The sequence below is a fragment of the Lathyrus oleraceus genome, chromosome 5, assembly GCF_024323335.1.
Source record: "Lathyrus oleraceus cultivar Zhongwan6 chromosome 5, CAAS_Psat_ZW6_1.0, whole genome shotgun sequence".
NCBI classification, from domain to species: Eukaryota; Viridiplantae; Streptophyta; class Magnoliopsida; order Fabales; family Fabaceae; genus Lathyrus; species Lathyrus oleraceus.
The window spans coordinates 623,393,770-623,399,769 of record NC_066583.1 but is presented as its reverse complement, the minus strand read 5'-3'; positions in this window follow the sequence as shown (position 1 = coordinate 623,399,769).

Genomic DNA, 6,000 nt, shown 5'->3' with positions numbered 1-6,000 from the left:
GAACAAGGTGGAAAGGATGTCAGCTAATTGATAAGTGTCAAATTGGGATATAAATTGCATATAAAAACTTGACATTTTTCGTTTTATTTTGTGTTTTCAATCGTTGAATTCCCTATGTTTGCCACCAAATGTCATACAAATTTCAATTATCTTTTGTATCCGATGTGTGTGATATTGTGCAGAAAATGCTGCAAGAAATCAAAGGAAAAGACTCAAAAACAAAGAAGAAGAAACAAATCTAAGAAGTGGGAAAATGTTTGCATGTTCGCCCGACACAAAATGGCGAGCAGGAAGCGAGCTCGTTGGGCGAGCTTTAGTGAGGAAGGAGCGAGCAAAAAGAATTACATTCCAGGAAACTCGTGTTGGTCACCCGAGGAAAGCTTGAGATTTTGAGTTCGTTGGGCGAGATCATGGTCGTCGGGAGAGAATAGATATTTTTCCGATGGCGGTTTGTTGCATTTCTGCCAGATGGAATGCACTTAAAGTGACATTCATCAGGCGAGCCCTTGCTCGCCGGGTGAGACAGGCAAAATCCAGCTTTGTATAAATATAGTCTTTAGGCCTTTTTTTTAGAAACTCTCTTAGTTCTTGGGACTCGTTCAACAAATAGATAGTTATGGCTGAAGAGAAAACCCATTTTTTGAGAGAGTGGGGCTTAGAAAACCACAAGTTATGGTGCTTCTTAAAGATCTAGAGTTGGATTCTTTTCTATCGTTGGGAAATCGCGGTGGATGCTTGTTCCTCTTCATTTTTCTCTTTGTATCTTGCTACTATGTGTAGCTAAATTCCTTTCTTGTTGGGATTGGATGTAAGTTCACTTTTGTAGTATGTATTTTTATTAATCATGGCGTTATGTTTAATCTATTCACGAATCTACATTGATGTTATCCTTGTTTACTTGTTTATCCATTATTTGAACCGTTATTGAGAAATACTCTTCGAATCTAGATCTAGAATAATCATTTGTTAGACACTAAACTCTAGACATAGATTTAGATTTAACATTCACGTGAGTATTGAATCTTAATGCTCCGTATTATTTGATAGGCTGAGAGATCGTCGATTAAAAAATACGGTAGAAATCTCAATGGAAGTTTAGACATGAACTCTATTGTGAGCGATACATGATGATATTGATGAAAATTCAGATTGTGCATAACTGATTGGTAAATTACATATTTGACCGTTGGATGAAATTCAATGATAACAAGTTCTCACCTCTCTGAAACTTTATTTTTCTGTTATCCATTTTTTATAGCGTACCTTTAAAACAAAACCTGCAAACATAAGCTTAAAATCTTAGTCATTGTTGAACGACGTTGATATTGCATTAATCCCTGTGGAGATGATAAACAAATACTTACCTGAGATAGCATTCATACTACAATCAACAAAATGGCATTGTTGTCGGGAATTAGTGTTTAGATATTAAAGCATTGCAATAGTTTTATCTTTTTAAGCTTTGTACATTTGTCTATATTGTATATATACTTGTTTCACATCAAGTTTGCTCAAGTGATTGATTAGTGGTAACTGCGGGAGAAGGAACCAACAACTAGCCAAGCATAAAGAAGCAATAAAAGGGAGTATCTACTTGAAAGGCATCGAGCTAACGACATTAAAAAAGCGCTTGTTGGGAGGAAACCCAACTTAGTAAGTATTTAATAGCTTTGCATTAATTAGTTTAATTTGTGTTTTGTTTAATTTGTTCAAGTAGATAGTATAGAAAAAAAATGTTTTTTCTCAAAGTTTATTTTTGAAAAAGCATTAAGTGATTATTCTAAGTTTGAATGTTTCAACTTGCATTTGTATGGTAATGATATAAGCTGAAAATTTGATACATTGTCAAGGTACATGTTTAACACTTTCTAGAATATAGCATGAATATGAAACTTGTCATTTGTACAAATAGCATGTCATTCTTTCTTTTCCAATACATGTTCATATTTGAATCACTTTAGATCATAACCAAAGGTGAGGAAACTTCCATTGTTTACTAAATTGCACAGGAGACCAACAATTCTTGTTTTAACTCGTTTGACTTATGTTTAATCTTGCATTTATGTAGAATTATATGAAAGAATGAAAATGATCAAGGCATTTTGTTTGATTTTAAGCACAACCACTTGACCGAAAGTAACCTACCTTGTAAGTGAGCAAGAATTCGTAAACCCCTTTGAGCCTTAGTATTTGAATCTATATAAATTTTGAACTGTTGGATTTTTCCTTTGGACGTGAAGATAGTTCACCGTCGATTTTAGATTGGATTCTGAGTTTTTTTATTGAACCCTCAAATATGAATTGTGGTTTGAATTTTTACCCTTGACTTAAAAAGTTTGGAAGCATTGACATTGCAAGAGTTGGTTGTATTCAAGTTGGGGAGAAAAAGGTTGGTTGCTAAGAGGTTGAAAAAGGAAAATTTGAAAGAAGAAAAAAGAAGGAAAAGAAAAGAGAAAAAGAAAAGAAAAAGAAAAAAAACTTGAAAAAGAAAAAATACTAAAAAGGTTTTGTGCTAATAAGTTGTGTGAAAAGGTGTAACATTTAAGCAATGGCAAAAAGGTAAAAGAAATGTGAATGCTTAAGAATTTGAGAAGTGATCATTCTCATATGAATAGGCAATATTATTGTTTCAATTACCTTAAGAAATGACATTTCTTTGTTACCAAAGCCACATTACAACCTTTGAAAGTCCTTGTGATTTGTGTTTTACGCTTTCAATATGATTTTTTTTATGAATGCATAATTTGATCTAGTTGTTAGCAAGATTGTTGGGTGTGAGTCAAGTCCCTCATGTTTGTTTTTCATTCATCAATGAAGTTGTGTGTTAGGTGTGATTCATTTTTGAAATTATGTTGCATTAGAATTTTGACATATGTTTTGTGCTTAGAATTTGTTTCATGATCATGGTGTTGTTGTAGTATACTAGTAAGCATCATTTTGCTTCTACTTTTGCAATTTGAACCATGCATTTGTTTTTTTTTCTAAAAACTTGTTGATCATGATATCTTGGTAGTTACTCTTGTTTCTTTAGGTTAGTAAAATTCTTGTTTGAGGAAAAACAAAGTTCAAAGTTAGGGAGAGTTCGATAAGTGCCAAATTGGGCTATAAATTGCATATAAAAACTTGTATTTTTCGTTTTATTTTATGTTTTCGGTCGTTGAATTCCCTATGTTTGCCATCGAATGTCATATAAATTGCAATTAGTTTTCGGTCGTTGAAGCGATAGCAACGGCAACGGGATTCATTGAAAATAACGAAAAACATAGAATAACATTAGTAGGCATGCCAAATAGCCATATGGACATGCACAATATTATTTATATGAAAATTAAATAAGACCTAGACAAGATACCAAAAAAACACCATCAATTCCCAATCTTTGATTGCAAGAATTGAATGTAAGTGGTACTGATGAATGATATGTGGTTATGTTGATTATAAATGAAGTTCACATGCTAGATTAATTGAATACATATGAAATAGATTGATGAAATCTAGTCTTGATATGCCTGTTAAACGTTAACTTTCTAAATCTTTTATCGTTGTTACATATTTTCATGCAAATGATACTTTCACAATTGAAAACCATTTGAAACCCTTACTTAAGACATTGTTAAACTGTAGAACGGAAATAATATCGCTCTAATCTCTGTGGTGACGATATAAAATACTTACTCACCAAAAACACTTTTAACACCTACTCAGACACCCGAGGCTCTGCAGGCAACCGATGCACCAGAGACATAGTAGCCACCACGGGCACCCAAGGAGTTCGGAGGAGGCCGGTCCGACTTATCTTTACTGCATGTATACCTGGACCATGTTGCCAGACATATCTGAGACGAAGAGGTAAACTTTAATTCTATACATTCTTTGAAAAACATATTTGTTAAAATATTTGAAATTTATGACGATGACTTATTTTTCTGATGACCATGATGCTTTAAAATGCATCAAACATGGCCAGAAGATTACTGGTTTGCCACAGCCTGATGAGCAGTGGTTTCAGAATGTGATATAACTATCTGGGATGAGATACTTGTGTAGGATTGGTTAGGTTACAATTAACTATGGTATGTTGTTTGTGTTTGTAGAGAGATGACACTCAAAGTCTTCATCTATTTTATCTTCCACATAAGGAGATGTCTATCACATTGGACGATGTCTCATGCCTGCTGTATCTCCTGATTAAGGGAGACTTTTAGACCACAATGTAATTAACAGAGATAACACAATGGAGATGATGGTAGACTATCTAATAGTTGGCCCAGGGAATTCCTTACAAGAGTTAGAAGCCAGTTGATGGGCTCATGCTAGGTTTCGATTCCTGGATAGGTTATATACACAATGGCTGCATGATATAGAGAGCAATTCATTGATGATGATGATGATGATCAGGTTGCGCAACATAAAGCATACACTCTAAGAGCATTGTTGTATTTGGTTGGCACGTCCATTTTTATGGACAAGAGTGCCACTCATGTGGATGTGGTCTACTTGAGATACTTCACTGACTTCGAGTGGACTCATGAGTACAACTGGAGGAGGCTTGTTTAGTCTACCTGTACTCCAAGTTAGCTGAAGATTGTATGTGGAAGACCAAACAGAAGACAGGAAGTAACACAATGTTGACGGTAATATTATTCATATTTTATTGTTTATGTGTCATTTTTATAACACTTTTGTTTCGCCATTACTAATGATTCATATATACCATTTTCATGCTTGGATTCTCTAGCATTTCCCACGCATATTTGGCTTGTTATATGCTCCAACATACACTGAAGACATGTCATGTGCTTATGCATTCATCCCGCTCAGATGGAATCAAGCGACGAAGCCATACAAAGTGTATCTTGATCGCATGGTAGTATAGGATATACATTTTCATACGTTGTTGATCATTGCGAGACGTGTCCGTTTGACGACATAGCCTTCTACTATGGATGGTTGACTTGCAGTTCACGTCTGATGTATCCTTATTTGCCTGAGTGCATCATGTGATAGTTTGGCTACATGCAGTTTGTTTTTAGAGACCCTTCCGAGTAATGTCTTTTCACTATGACACATAGAGATATAGGTTCCATGTACGATGATTACCTCAATCATATGGTACAGGATGAGGCACATAGTACCATAGCTCCTAGTGACTAGAGTGTTGCATATGGATACTTCTAGTGATATTTCAGAGTGTCACGTCCATATATGACATTGGATGCTCCGGAGATCTTTAAGACCTCGACTTTTAAATTAATATTTTATTTAATTATTGGAGTGTTTATATATGTGTGTTGTTTGATTGTTTGTGTATTTTGGAGTTTTGATGGATTTAGGGTATTTTAGTAATTTAATAGTTACTTGGATTATAGAGTTTGAGAGCGGAGAAATAAAATATAATTCATTTAAATTATTAAAGATATTTGGATAATTTTAATTATTTAATAACAATTTGAGTAATTAGAATTTTATTTATTTTATATAATTAAAATATTAATAAAATAGGAATTTCAATAGTTTAGGTGGAAACTAGAAATATTGAGAATATGAAGTAAAGTGGTGAGAATTAAGGAAAGTTGGGACCAAAGTGAAATATTTGAGAGTATAAAATTAGGTTAAGTTAAATAGTAAGGTTTGATGGAGGCTATATTTTACGGTATGTGAAATTAGAGTATTTGGAGAGAAGAGGAAATCAAGGATTTGGAAGAGAGAGAGTTAGGCGGAAATTGTTTAAGGTAAGGGAAAATTGTTTTACCTATGAGTGACTTTTAGGCATCCAGGATTGTGAGGATTCCTTACCCTCCCATCAACATCATGGGTATCAGTACTTTCTTCAATTTCCTTGATTCTGTAATACGCTTGGCCAAATGGGTTTGGGAAAAACTCCATTGGCATCGATTGAATGAAATTGTTATTTCTGTGTGTTATGTGTTTGGCCAAATAGGATTTGGACAAAATCATATTGGCATCGATAAATAGATATTTTCTTGTTTGAGTGTTACT